The 16,323-nt window shown below is 38.9% G+C and overlaps 1 protein-coding gene across 1 annotated transcript in view; it reads left to right on the top strand.

The window, feature by feature from the left end:
- Nucleotides 1–16,323, top strand: part of LOC115590542 (uncharacterized) — a 518,602-nt gene that overhangs the window by 171,888 nt on the left and 330,391 nt on the right. The gene's annotated exons all lie outside the window — the stretch shown is intronic.

The following is a 16,323-nucleotide window of genomic DNA, read 5'->3' on the forward strand; positions in this document are numbered from 1 at the left end:
CATTTATTTATTTCTGTATTTCTGTGTCCATATGTTAAGTAGGTAGGAGGTCCTAACCTCGGTCAAGAGCATGATTGGTTACAGGAGTGTGCTCGATGAGGGTCTACTACTTCTGCCTTACTAGCAGCCTGTTGCTGGCTACCAGCAAGCCCGCTCAGCTAACTGAAGCTGCAGCTGCAGTTGTTGACATTTGTTCATGTAGCTCTGGTTTAGTAATGAATTTGACTGGCGTTCATTTTAAAGCTCCTGTTTGTAAGATGGTAAAACTGACGCTTTGGGTTTCCCAACTCGTCAGATACTGACGCTTTCAGGTGGTGGCCGACCTGACCTACAATCCTAAAGCGTCAGTATCCGCATACATCGTTATTAAGCTGAAGCTAAGTCAGTGTGAAAACTGTACACTGTCATACAGCCTGCTGGTCAAACAGTCTGCAGGGTACGTTGACATCCAGCCCGAGCTAAGCGTGTGGTCAGTCAGCTGTGGCAAATCCTTGAGATGTCCAGATCAACCTGTGATACAAACACCAGTAGCGACAGTGGTTCATAGGAAAGCCCAGACATGTATCTCACTCTCAATGGTAACAGTTGTCAACAATTAACCTGGACGCTACATTCTCAGCGCTACAGCAAGCAGCCAACAGCTAAAAGCTAACAGCTAACATAAGAGCTAACAGTCTCCACGCCGCTCTCAAGCCGCTCACTGGAACCAATGCTTAATACTGTTCCACCCATGAGTTGTTTGAGAGTACAGAGATTCACGACAAAGATATGAGATTGACAACATGCACTTTTGGACGATTTGTGCTCTGTAGCGCTGTGGTTTGCAAGTCGCAGCCCCTGCATCTCCGTGTGGATAGAAGTGTTAAAGCCACGTCAAAATGAATACACATATACATGACTTGGAGCGATGAGCAGAATGTTTTTCCTGGTTAGCAGACATGGCTCTCCAGACAGGATTCTCAAACCACACCACCAGCACATCTGGGACCCTCGCAAGTTAAAATGAACGCCAGTTAACCTGTCACACCGGTCGAGGCCATTAAGCTAACTGGAGCTGGTTCACAACGTTACAGAGAGCAAGGCTTGGGATCAGGAATTGTTTGCTTTTGTCTGGCTCTCCGATTTGACCAATCATGCTCTTGACTGAGGTTAGGACCTTCTTCCTCCTCATTAACATATGGACACAGAAATACAGAAATGAATATATGTCGGTGAACAGAAATACAGAAATAAATTATAGCTGCTGCGCAGCAATGAGTCGGGTCTGGGCTATTTTTTGGCAAATTTAGGCAATTCTGAGCAACAAACAGGAGAATAGGAAGACAAGACAATTGACAACCATTGTTATTTTTGGACCACTTAAGGCTTGAACTCAGAACTTCTGGAACCAAAGACTATCATCTATCGCTCTGAGTTAATTGGCAAGTGGCAATACAACAATGGCTTCACAAATTGAGTAAGCTATTCACTGTTGTGCAGGCAGATTTGAAACCACTGTAAAAAATTAAGTTATCAAGACAAAAATCTGAAAATACACATATTGCACCATGGAGATGTTGGTAAAAACAGAGTGATGATAATTATAATTTTTAATAGGTTTAAATGCCCAAAAATTTCTTTAGTACTGGGGCTACAGTTTGATGAAAGTGTGAAGTTCTAGCAGGCTGATTTATTATGAATTTTCAATGTTTTGAAATTTAGACACTTGCTGTAGCACCACCATCAGGACTATTGGCTTGTGTTGAGGACATCTGACATTTTGATTTGTCATCATCATCTTTGCTGGGTCTTGAACCCACAACCCCTGACATCAAGAACCAGCTCCTAACTCACTGAGCTAATTGGCTGGAAGTGAGACTTGCTGTGTAGTTTCATTTGTCGACTCAGGGAGTCACTGTCCAGGCAGCTTGTGTCAAGGCAGATTTAAAATATGGTCAAAATGTCAGAAATTCTGTTACCCGTACAAAAATCTGATAATACATAAATTTCATCTTGACAGCTGATGTTTAAAAATGCCACTCTTACATTGACTCCAGTTGTTCCCATGAGAGCAGAATTCAAAATGTTCTCAAAAATTCAGTTTTTGAGATAAAATTCTGATATTTGCCAAACTTCATCAACCATGACTCCAATTTTTTTCAGGAAGATTGAAAATGTATTTAGCAAGAATTTGATAGTATATGTTTACAGTACTGTTTATAGTCAAACATTTTGATGCACTGTAGGCTTAATTTTTGATAAATCAAAAATCCGAGAAACAAGTTTTGTGGAGGACGGTCTGAAGATGCTCCCTTGCAAGTTTGGTGACAATTGAGCAAAAATTGTGGGAGGAGATAGGTTTTATAAGTTTGACAGGTTTTGAAAAATACTGAGTGATGGACTTCATAATTTGTAATGAGTTTAAGTGGACTAAAGTTTCAGCAGTATTGGGGCTACAGTTTGGTGAAATTTTCAAAACTGTAGCATGTACTGTTGATTTTGTAGGTATTTTTAAGTTGTAAATTTAAATGCTTATGATGCCGTATATTAGCCGCCGAAATGACGTCGGTCATGAGAACGACGTCAGAAAAACTTTTATTTCAGCACCTCTGGTAGACATCGAATCAACCGGCCTGATCGACGTCAATTAGGCGTGAAATAGACGTCACGTAGAGACGTTGACAAGTCGTCTATACGACATAATAATGACATAGATTGAAGTAGCCTGCTCTGTGAGCCGTCGATATGTTGTCTAAACGACATTGAAACAACGTAAGATGCCGTCTTTTAGCCATCGAAATGATGTCGGTCATGAGAACGACGTCAGAAAAACTTTCATTTCAGCACCTCTGGTAGATGTCGAATCAACCTGCCTGAGAGAAGTTGATTCGACGTGAAATAGACGTCAAAATGTTTGCTGGGATGTGTTTGCTCAACTGCATGCAGCCCCGTGAACTGGATTAAAATGTTGCCAGTTTACCTTTCTGCAAACCACTGATAGACCTACGTTCAAATTCCTATGTGCTAAATGAACCATAATGACATATGCACAGTATTATATGTGTGTATGTGTATGTTTATGTACGGAAGAGGATTAGGGCCACACATGAATTTTTTTTGTAGTTCTGACTTTAAAGTCAGAATTCTGAGAAAAAAGTCAGAATTCTGAGATTAAAGTCAGAATTCTGACTTTAAAGTCAGAACTAAAAAAAAAAATTCACATGTGGCCCTAATCCTCTTCCGTATTTATGAGCTATATTTTTGATGAAACATTTTCCAGCTGTGTTTGTGGTGACAGAACCAGATAAACCAAAACATGATTTTTCTTAAAGTGAAACTCTCTCCAAAATGCAACCTAGGCTTTTTTTTTTAAATGTATATGAGTCAAACCTTTGTGTAAAAGCATAATTACGACGAAAGAAGCACTTTTAAGATTGACCATATTTTCGTTTTCGGCTCAAACTCATTTTCACTGGAAGTGCATTCAGGCACTTTTACACTAGCATCAAAATCGCTATTTTCAAAACTCGAAGAAGGCTCGACACAACATGAAACTTTGCTTGTAGTATCACCAGGGTCTCTACACATGAACACGAGCATTGAGAACACTGTTTGTGTACACAGACTTTACTAAAAAAAAAGGTTTTTGAACAACTCACGTTAGCAGTAGCTTGTTCCTCTAGCCGTCGTCATGGCAGCCCAGACACAATCGGGGATCGACACGTCTGGGTAGAGTGTATGTGGTTCAGCTGAGCTATGTGTAGAGACCCTGGTGATACTACGAGCAAAGTTTCATGTTGTGTTGAGCCTTCTTAGTGTAGCTTCTAGCTTTTGATGCTAGCGTAAAAGTGCCCGATGCACTCCTACTGAAAATAACGGGACACAGCGACATTGGTGATGGATAGATGAGAATAGACTAAAATACAACAAAACAATTTGTATGATGGAGGAGAGGAGAACACTGAGATTGCATATGAGACTGAGTTTATTGAAGGGTCTCTGTAGTATAGTAAATATAACTGGAGACTACATAAAAAGTGATACAGCAGGTCTGATAACATTTTAACAAATCTAAATATATAAGAGGATGTGGGTGTTTCTGTGACATACAGACTCAAGGAACCTAAAAAATAAGGAAGGGTCAGTACATCACTGATTCTTGCTTTGGGGCCAGACTGTCATGCCGGTTTTAATAAAGTCAACAGGAAATGCATGCAGTAAAACATATCTTCTTAGTACGAGCTCCAAAAAAAAAAGTACACACTACAGAGAGTAGGTGAACCACTCTCACCAGACTTTCTTGGAGGAGGCTGATGTCAGGTGACTGCAAGTCAGGAGGGACTTGCTGGAAGTGGGACTGAGTCAGGAGGAAAAAGTCAGTCATCTAGTGGACAGCTTAAGGACTGACAGGTCTGAGGAGTGAGAGGAAATCAGCCAGCCTCTGAGAAGAGAGCAGTAGCTGAATACAGGGACAGAGAGAGAGAATGAAGTAGAGAGCAGGGAAACAGAAAGAGTGTGGCTGAAGGGAGAGACGGAGGACTGAGGCTGAGGACAATGAAATGCAGTTGAGATGATGAGGCACAGAATTATCTGTCTTTGAATGGGGGAAGGTCCTCAGTGCAACACTACACAAAAAAATCATCAGTCATTAAAGTATTTTTTTCATGAATGTTGAATAAAAGTAGATTGAGTAATGACAGTGTTTATTTCTCTACAAGTAACTCCACCACAGAGACGTCATTATGGCCTGTACAATCAGGGAGCCACATGTTACCTCAACAGTGTCCTGCAGGTTCTCTTCATGACAACTGAGATCCACAACAGGTTTGAAACAGCTGTTTTTATCTGTACAAGTACAAGGAGATCAATTAAAATGATGAGAAACTTTATGTAAATGTTAACATGTTCACTGAGAAGCTGCTGTCTTCCTAAAGGTTGAATCAACAACCAGATCAAGAGCTGAGACAAATCTTTATGGACCTGAAGAGAAAAACATGTGGAACAGAAAACATCACAAAGAGTTTGAAGATTGAAAATGGTAATTTAGACAGTCATAAGGTCCTGAGAAAAAAAATTTATATGTCAGATTCAGTTTAATGTTTCCTTCTGCAGTTTATGAACAACGTGATGCAGCTGAATGTCTGAAGATGATTTTAGGTCAGGTCAGCCGACAGGCAGCAGAGGTGAGCACTCAAAAATATCTACTATGTTATTGTGAAGAGGCAAATGAGAATGATGTGTGACAATTGGCATTTTTATTTGAAGGTCTTCAAGGGAGAGATGACTCACGTAACAAAATGCTTAGAAGGCCACATAAATGAAAGAACAAAACCATTCTGGACTCTCACTCTGTCACTCAAAGATACTCCTGACACAACCTTCAGTGTGGTGAGCAAAGTTCAGAGTTCTTGATTAGCATGTGAACATGCTGAGCTAATATGCCATTTATTACAACATTTGTTTTCCCACAGCAAAACAGCTTTGAAAGGATGTTCAAAATGAAAACATACACAGGAGATAACATGGTGTACTGCAATGAATGTAACAAGAAAACAGAAGCAACAAGTGTGAGTTTTGACCTGAAAATGAAAACACAAACAACATCCAGGTCAATTTTACTACTGGAATTTAAATTAGAATATTCTGTGTTAAAGAATATAGTCTTTCATGATGCTTCTTGTGGTTTTCAGATATGTGAGATGGTGGAAGCTCCTCAGATCTTGATTCTTCTCCTCAAGAGATTTGACTTTGACTACAACACCAGGTCACATTTCAAATTAGACTGCTGTGTGGAAGTGCCATGTGAATTACAGTTGAAGGCAAGGGAAAGATATTCTTATCTGTAATTTTCATTTGAATGGTCTTAGTTGCTTTTAAAATAATTCCATGCACCTGACTGTGTTGTTCATTGTAGAACAAGACATACAAACTGTATGGGATGGTGAATCACATGGGCAGTCTAAGAGGTGGACATTACACAGCCACCGTCCTCTCTGAGGACAACACCTGGTATGAGTGTGACGATTCTCATGTCAGCGAGGTGAGGAAGATTTAACTTAATCTGTTCCATTAAGACGTCGCACATTTAAAACACACCAACAGAAAGATGAACATTAAAAAGACATTTACTGACATTGGTTTGTTTTTGTTGAACTGTGCAGATTAAACACCAGCCGTTAGCAGAGGACAGGACTTTCAGGTATGTTTAAAAAAAAAGTTTTATCGAAAATAATTACAGATTTTTTTATCTGTCAGTGTTCACCACATGTCCCCATATTGTTTTTCTGTGCAAATAATAACTTCAAAATTATTATTCAACAGCTCCAGGACTGTCTATCTCCTCATGTACAGAGGTAGGGATACAAAATTAGATAAAGGATTAATATAGGTGTGATATTTTCATATGATTGCTAAATGTGTGGGTTTTTTTAAAATTCATTTTAAAGCTACAGAGTTAAAGACTATAAGTGACAGTGAGGTATTAAATCAGACTGAAGGAGAGGAGGATAACACAGAAGAAAACTCGAACAACAAGTCTGAAGGGATGAAGGAAACTAATTCAAAAACCTCCTGTGAACAACGTCTGGCCGACAAGACTAAGACAGAGAGGAAGGAACAAAAGGGTAACAAGAACAAGTTCATTTCTTTCATAAAAAAAAAATGGAATTCTCTGGAACATCCCTCCGAACGTGCAGCAGGTCAGAAGCCTGTTGAGACCACTTCAGAGGATCTGACAGACAAGTTGAAAGAAGAACAGGGTGAAGATACTGGTCCTGAAGAACAGAAAGGAAACGAAGAACCCAAAAGTAAGTCATGCCAAAGAAACACTGATGAAACCACACAGATGGGACACAGTGCAGAGGATGAGGGACAGATGAGAAAACATAGGAAGAAAGAGACACCTCAGGCTAGAGGAGAGGAGGGTGATGAAGAAAATGTAGCGACTGACACATCAATTAATAATTGGGTCTCGGGGCTGTTACACAACATCACACACACACACACATACACACATGCAAATATACAGTAGTGTGCAAAAGTTTAAGGCAGGTGTGAAAAAATGCTGTAAACTAAGAATACTTTCAAAAATCTAAATAATAATTGATAATTTTTTTTAGTCAACAAAACTGCAACGTGAGCTAACAAAAGAAAAATCAAAATCAAATCAATATTTGGTGTCACTACCCTTTGCATTCAAACCAGCATCAATTCTTATTGGTACACTACACTATGTCAGGGATTTTGTAGGATTCCAGTTAACCAGTTGTACACATGTAGGTTAAAACACAGTCGTTAACTGAAACAGAAGCAGCTGTGTAGGAGGCTCAAAGCTCGGTGAGGAACAGCCAAACTCTGCTACCAAGGTGAGGTTGTGGAAGACAGTTTAATGTCACAGGTCAGACACCGTGGCAGGACTGAGCACAGCAACAAGACATACTGCATCAGCAAGGTCTCTCCCAGACAAAGATTTCAAAGCAGACTGGGGTTTCAAGATGTGCTGTCCAAGCTCCTGTGAAGAAGCACAAAGAAATAGGCGGAAGTGGCTAAAAGTGGTCTTCATGGAAGATTTGCAGCCAAAAAGCCATACTTCTGACACGGAAACAAATCTACTCAACTATGCACAAAAACATAGGAACTGGGGTGCCGAAATATGGCAGCAGGTGCTCTGGACTGATGTGTCAAAATATGAAATATTTGGCTGTAGAAGAAGGAAGTTTGTTCAGCAGAGGGTGGAGAGCGATACAATAACGAGTGTCAGCAGGCAACAGTGAAGCATGGTGGAGGTTCCTTGCAGGTTTGGGGCTGCATTTCTGCAAATGGAGTTGGAGATTTAGTCAGGATTAATGATGTTAATGCTGAGAAATACAGGCAGATATTTATCCATCATGCAAAGCCATCAAGAAGGCATATGATTGGCCCATCTTCAGCATAAAGAAGAACAAGTCCTGAAAGTGATGGTGTGGCCCCAACAGAGCTCTAAAGATCTGTGGTTAGTTTGGAACAGCCTACCAGCCAAGTTCCTTCAAAAATTGTGCAAGTGTTCCTTGAAGAATTGGGTGGTCACACCAAATATTAATTTGATTGAGATTTCTCTTCTGTTCACTCGATGCATCTTGTTAATTCATGAAAATAAACTATTAACAATTCAATTTTTTAAAGTATTCTTATTTTACAGCATTTTTTCACACCTGCCTAAAACCTTTGCACAGTACTGTATGTTATAATGACACATGCCCCATTTGACCAAAACATAGGAATGTTAATGTATCTTCTTCCAAAGGTACATATGGATCATATATGTGCATAATCAGTGTGTGTTTAATGTGCCACAGAACTACAGGGACTTCATTATGGCCGGTATGATCAGGGAGATACAAATGATCTCAACTTACTCTTACGGAAAGATTCCCATGATACAAGCTACAGTGAGGTAAGCAGCCAAAACTAAAAGTCCTAGCTTAGTATTTTAATGCAATGTGAGCCTGCTGATCTAATTTGGCATGTATACAACATTTGTCCACAGGAACGCAGCTTTGAACGGACTATCAACACAAAATCATTTACTGGAGACAACAAGGTGTACCTTGACGAGAAGATGAAAATAACAAGTGTGAGTTTTGACCTGAAAATCTCAACACAAACTGTCGACAGATCAAATTTGATACTGGATTCAAATAAAAAGTTATTTGTTATTTTACAATTCAAGACTCAAGGTTATAATATTAATTAAAGTAGAAATATGACAGTGTAGAAATACTCGGTTACAAGTAAAAGCCATGCATTCAAAATTGTACTTAAAGTGACTACAAGGAACATTATTCTAGTAGTAACATCTTCAGAACCTGTTGTCTTTTACAGAGCTCTGCTAAGAAAATGATCACTGAATACAAGGTGGAACTCATCTACTGTCTGATGGCGGATCATTCCATTATTCTGCAGCATGCACATGCCAAACAGATCATCACAGACAGACAATATCAGAATATAAGGGAAAAGTCTACCTCAACACCACAAGAAACTGTCACTGACCTGATTGATCACGTGATTTTGAAGACTGGACCAAAAAGCTGGACTGGTTTCCTTGATGTTCTCAAACTACCTGATGTTCTGAGCACTTATCCACAGCTCAAAGAAATCATAAATAAAATGCTGCGCAGCAATAGTGGAAGCAGTGCATAAGATGTGATTTTTGATGCCAGACAGACAAAAGTGATATGATTTAAATAAGTCTGTTTATGTTTTTTTTACATGCCAGTTTTTCTTCTCAAAATGTTAAGCAATATTTTACAAATCCACCCTTTACCTTCTAAAATGCACATAGAAGGATCACAGCAACAGTGTTTTCATTTGAGAGATTATAACTAACAGTTGTTTTGTTTTATGAAAATATGTCAGCATAAAATACTAATCCTAGTTTTGATGAAATTAAAGACTGAAGGCCTCAACTTTTATCTGTCATTGGATGCCATGTTGATACATTTTGACTGGATTTTCCTACATGTACATACTCAGCACATTAAGGATGCTGCTGAACATAATCTACAAAATTGGTGATTTCTTTGTTTTTGGGGGGTTGCCATGGTAATGAAATGGTCATTTTAATTATAGTTGGAACGACGACAGAACCACTTTGGAGTATGTTGCCAGGTGTTAACATATCTGCCTGTGTATATATAATAAATAAATACATTTTAATTTTTTAAAGTTGCATACAGAATTTTAAAAAATATTTCATTGTACATATGTTACTTTACATACATACATACACACACAACAGATTAGTTATCGACTATTAAAATTAGGAATTAGTTCAGCCAGTTTATCTGTGGTAGTGTTTTCAACTTTGTTTTCTCATCATGTTTTTATGTGTTGTCTTGACGAGCAGATTAATAAATAAAAGTCCGATTTCAGTACATTTGAATGATATAATGGTTGATGAATGACTTTAAATTACATTTGATTATTAATCTAGACTGGTGCTGAAACAACAGCTAAGTATCTCGGGAAAACATTTAGTTGTTGGTTTTTATCTGTCCATGAATAAAGCTCAAACAGAGGGGCAAAATACACAACACAGTGGAAAGAGTGTTCTGGGGACCTTATTTCCCTCTGAGAACAGCTTGGACAAAGAAATATTTATAGAGTCCTTTTGTGTTTTTAAAGGTAGCCTATTCTCAGCAAGACACAGGGACATTTTAGAACCATCCTGTGGCGATAAGTCCATGTTTTTCAAAGTATTGCAGTGTTTCAGGTGATTGTGAGGCTGTTATAAGCTATTATTATTATTATTATTATTATTATTATTATTATTATTATTATTATTATTATTATTATTATTATTATTATTATTATTATTATTATTATTATTATCATCATTATTATAAAATCAACAATGAGAACTAAAAGGGTGGGTTTGACTCGGATGGACTGTTGACCATCATTTTACATCTGATCACTTTATAAAATGTGATGTATCACTGTAAATAAGTAGTAGAAGACGAACTCTGATCATTAATTTATGTACCTATGTTATTTTTTTTTACAAGTGGGTAAGTCCTGCATTCAATTTAACTCCAGTAAAAGTATAAAGGTATTAACAGCAAAAGTATCAAATAGCATTTAAATGTTGTGAGGTGAAGTTTATCTTATCTGCTTTATATGTTTTTTAGGTGGTTTAGATCATAACAATACATCATATTTTATAAACTGGTCAACTGTTTTGAAAGTAAAATCATAATGTGAATAATGATTCACCACAAATTATGAATGAAGGAAAGATTCTCGCGACGGTTTTAGATGTACAATAATAGTTTAAATACTTCAGACAGACGTGAGAATGTACAGCAACAACTTCGAGAGTGAGAATTCAGAAAATGTTGTACACTGAGTAAACGTATCATGGACATAAACTCTTCAATCCCACTGTGGACTGGACTATTTTTCACTCAAACTGGTCCTTTGAAACTACATCCTGGGGTCAGGGAGGTGGTGCTGTTGTTTTCACTGGCTGAACAACATTTCCAAACGTCAAAACTTTAAACCCTTGGACAATGGCGCCACCTTCTGGTCATTGCTCTTACTTACTGTCCATCTGAGCAAAATTCAACACTGTAGTCCTTCAGTCAGTCCTTCCCTTGGTTGGTTTTAGCCTTCACTTTGACTCTATTTTGAGCAGGGCTGAGGATATGCCCCCAACCCCCACCCATACATCGAGAAAAAGTTGAAGACTTTTGTATAAATCTGTGCATTTCTCTGCATTTTGACAAGAACAATAATCACTTCGGAAATAATATCAGTGCCACCACAGTTAAAAACTGGACTCAAATACGGACAGAAGAAAAAGATACTTAAGGCCAATTAGGACTTAAAATAATCAATGTATTTAAACTCATACACCTAAAATAACTTTAGATAGATAGATAGATAACTTAATTCATAAAAACACAAAATATAGAAAAGGATACAAGAATGATAAAAATAACAATATTTACAAATATATGCATACGTCCACCTAGCATACCACTAGATTAAAAAATTTAAATTTGAATCTAAAATGTGCAAAATAAGAGCATTCACATGGGTAACACTTTATAATAAGCATCGTTACCATCATTGATTATTGTATTGTTGAAATGAACAACAATAAAATGGTTCATAAAACATGTATAAATGAACCAGTATTTTATACCAATTGCAAAGTATTATGAACATTAATAAACAATTGCTAATAACTCCTGAAATATTGCTTCTTGACAGTTAAATAACTGTTTAATAAAGTTTAATTAACTGTTAATTACAATAGTTTATTCTAATGATATGATAGATATTATATTGTCTTACCAAAAATATGTATTAAGATCAGGGGCACAGATGGGATTTTTGAACTGGGGGGACCAAGCTGTCAGCAAATGATTTCAACTCATTACGGTTTTTTTGGTCATTTGGGCTTTAACCATAGCGCTCAAGTAGTTACTTTCGTAATAGCCTATGGACCAATGGTTTGCGGGCATTTATTTCTCACTTCAGGGTCAGGTTAATTTGGCTTTGTAGGCCTATATGTCCTTATCATGTCAACTTCCTCTACCTCTGTGTCGCATCCTGTCCCTCCTTATTCTGTCCGCACTTCTACTGTCTGTGTTCCTTCTGTCTCTCCCTCCTCATGCAGAATTTTTCTACTGTGGCTGCCCCCTGGCAGATCCTCTCTTGACTGACTAGCGCTCACTGACTCACTGTCATCAGGAATTGTCTGCAGGCCAGGACGATAATGTTGCTCATTAAAATAACATTATACATAAAAATTAAAAAAAACAACATTAAAGCCAGCCTAAAAATACTTTTATTTTATATTTAACCTACTTCAGGTAAAAGCAAATGCCGTTTAATGTCAGACTACTCAACATTACAAAATGATTATCTGCCACATCTGGGAAAGTCAACAGGCAACAGGCGTAGGATAGCAAACTTACGTTGTTTTCTTTTTGAAAAAACGCTCTGATTGTTTTTTTGTTTTCGTTTTTTCATTTTGTTTCTTCATTGAATTGAAATCACCCGCTCTGTCATAGTAGACAATGGTCTGAACACCGCAACAGGCACCAGTTCCTCTTTAGGATCCTGGGGAGTGAGAGTCGTTATGGTGTGTTCAATTTACGCTGAAAGTTGAGTGCTCCCAGCACTTTCTAGCCTTACAAACGTACAACAAAACAGAGCCTACTGTCTACGTGAGTAGCAGATAACATGATTTCTATGTCGGACTGGTGAGATTATTCCGACTTTCCGAGTTGGAGATCCGACTTCACGGGGAGTTCTGATTAAAATTCTTACTTCAAGCTCCGAAATTCCGACATTCGTGTTCAACCGGAACGCACCATTAATCGACTCGTAGCACACGAACGCCGGGCTAACTAACAGAACATTAATCCTCTGTTTTACCGGCGATGTTTGACGCCTAATAGGGACAGTGGGGGGGACGGATCGGGGTCACCATGAATCTATCATATCCCCCCCCCCCCGTCCCCGTCCCAAGTGCCATCTGCAGGCAGGGCCGGAGTGGGGCCACTTTTCAGCCCGGGAGTTTCAGGCCCATGACCGGCCCACTTTTTTCATGGTTGAAATTGATAAAATGAGGCAACAGTTCAGCTCTTACTATCGTGTAGTTTTATTCATAACATGTTTGAAACGTATAGAATTTAATTTTTTTTCACCAAGTTAACAAAAAACAGTTGCCCATTTCACATAGAACGATATGCCCGCTTAAAATTTAAACATTTGAAATAAAAAGTTGTATAATCATTCTTCCTTACAGAGAGGCATGTTGCACAGTTGTTTTGGTTTATACTTGCAAACTGCAAATAACACCAACAGTATCTACAGCATCAATAGCCGCCTAAGCAATGCACTGGTTTCTGCAACTTTGTCTATCACTTTGTCATTGTCTATAGACATAAGGATTTCCTTCTCTGTGCACATTAGCATGAAAGCCTCCATGTGGTCCTGTGTCATTGAGCTTCGTAGCCTATTTTTGACAAACTTTAAGGTTGAGAAGCTTCTCTCACAGGCAACCTGAGTGATGGAAAGTGTCAACAGAAACTTATATGCCAGCCCAATCACATGGTAAGCATCTGTGAGGAGGTTATACTGTGAGAGGATTTGATGTACACAAATGGCACAGTTTTTGCAGGAAGAACAGGTCCTGCTCTCAAGTTCCATCTCTGGTTCCATATGTGACCGTCCACCACTATCCTCCTGTCCATTCTCCATCTCACAACCTGTCCTGACAGTGTAACTTTCATGCAGGGACTTCTTCAGTCTCTCCCACTGGGATGCCAGGCTAGAAAGTTCAGTATGTAATGTGCTAACAGTAGCTCTGTCATCGAACCTAAGCAGACATTTGCTGATTTCCTTAAGCGCTGAGTTGGGGAGCCCATTTGCCCTTATTTCAGGAAAGTTTTTAGGGTCAAGACAAGCAAAATCTGAAGCAAGTTTTGCATTTGCTGAAAACCTCCTATTGATGCCACCTGCCACAGTGTCCAGAATGACATTATGGACATTCACCTCAAAGGCAGCATCAGGTGACGCTACTGTGTCATCATCTGAAAGCTCTCCTGGCATTCTTTTCTTTTTTCGGACACGCTTCTCTGGTAGTGCAGTCTGCACAGCTAGCTCACAGTTGTCCATCTCTTGGAGCTTTTCATTGGCCCACTTCACAAACTCATCAGCTGCTCCTTTCACTCCCTCAAAGTCCCTGACATGTTTTTTGAGGTTATCCTCTGTCCCCTCAACCAGATGCTGAGCTGTCACGATATCCATTCCCTGTGTCTGTAGGTACTTGGACAGGGGGGATGTATGTTGGAAAATGCGGAGGAAGGCTTGAGCAGTGAGGATAATCTCATATTTCTGAAGATTTTCAATGTATCCCTTTGCTTTGACCCTCACTGTTGGCTTCATACTCCCATCTCCCTCAACAGAGGCTAGGGTCAGCAGCAGGTCAACATACAATGCATCCTGGGGATTACCAAAACACCCAAAGACTTTAGTGAGAGCCTGATCCTTAGCCCACCACCTTGTTTCCCCTATTGGGCACAGTCTCCTGTGACGTTTGTCCTCACTTGTCTCTTCCCACCTCTGCATGCGCTTATATGACTCTCTGAGGAAAACTGCCACTTCATTAAGTAATGAAAAAAGAGATGCACTTTCTATAACACTGCCTGTTGTGTCTGCCAGTACCAGATTGAGAACATGTGCGTAACACCAGACATGAATCTGTGTTGGAGACTGCTCAGAGAGAAATGCAGAGAACCCTTTATACTGTCCCTGCATATTTGCTGCACCATCAGTGGAGTTGCCCACACATGTGCCAATGTCAATGTTGAGTTTTTCTAATGTGTGTTTCAGTAGCTCTGTCAAGTACTTGCCAGTGGATTTTTCACAGTCCACTACAGCAACCAACCGCTCATGAATGGCATTTGTGACATATCTGACAATGACAGCACACTGGTCCTTTGATGTGACATCTTGGGTTGTATCAATTTGAACTGAAAACATTCCCGCCTCTCTAACCTCATCTGCAATCTTGCCCTTTATCACTTGGCTGAGAACATCCACGACTTTACCAACAATGTCCTTTGAGAGCAGAGTCACAAGAGAACCTCTTCCTTTTGCACCAGTGTCATGATGCCTCCTGCTTTGCTCAATACAACTGCTCATGTGTTGTTGAAGGCACAGATCATACCGGCTCAAAAGTGTCATCAACTCCAGAAAGTTGCCATGATTGACAGCGGTATTTTCAAGTGTATAAGCAGCCTCTGCTTTATCCCCTCTGTAACTAAGTCCACATTTGCCTATGACTTTGATCACATCTACTATGCGTTCCATCACCTGACGCTTCTTCTTCACCTGCTCATGATGTAAAGACATTTGTTTGCCAGCCAGAAGGCTTTTTACATCTGCCCTTTGAGCCAACAGAAAGTAAGCATCAGCACTATCTCTGTGGATTTTACTTTTCTCATGCTCCTCTATCCGCTGATGAACATGTTTCCACGTTTTCATACCTCCCTTTATGAAAGGACTATCACTTGCAGAGGGTGCAAATGCCAAACACACAGAACAATAGAGTGATTGTGTTTTCTCACTGTATGTCAACCACTTGCGGTTGGTACCATGTTTGCTGTGAAACACCTTAGCCAGTAGGGGGTGTTTTGTGGGCTGCTGAGGATGGTAACTGAAAAACACCTCTAGATCCTGTGTTTGAGGATGAGCAAAAAAATCTAAATGATCACTCTCTTCATCTAGACTAGCATCTGCCTGAGCCTCTGGGATCTTCTGCTGGGCTTCTGCTGTCTCCCTGGATATGATCTCACTGTCATCTCTCTCAGCATCTGACTCATCTGTATTGCATGGCAATTAAAAGGCAGAAGGGCATAGACACTGTGATGTCATGACTGCAATGAACTCTGTTTAGTCTAACATACCTTTGAATCTATAGCCTAATGTTAACTTCATTCTGAATATTTGGATATCATATATATGTGTAGATAGATAGATAGATAGATAGATAGATAGATAGATAGATAGATAGATAGATAGATAGATAGATAGATAGATAGATAGATAGATAGATAGATAGATAGATAGATAGATAGATAGATAGATAGATAGATAGATAGATAGATAGATAGATAGATAGATAGATAGATATAAGATAGATAGATAGATAGATAGATAGATAGATGATAGATTAGATAGATAGATAGATAGATAGATAGATAGATAGATAGATAGATAGATAGATAGATAGATAGATAGAGAGATAGATAGATAGATAGATAGATAGATAGATAGATAGAT

This window comes from Sparus aurata, chromosome 10 (genome assembly GCF_900880675.1).
Source record: "Sparus aurata chromosome 10, fSpaAur1.1, whole genome shotgun sequence".
NCBI classification, from domain to species: Eukaryota; Metazoa; Chordata; class Actinopteri; order Spariformes; family Sparidae; genus Sparus; species Sparus aurata.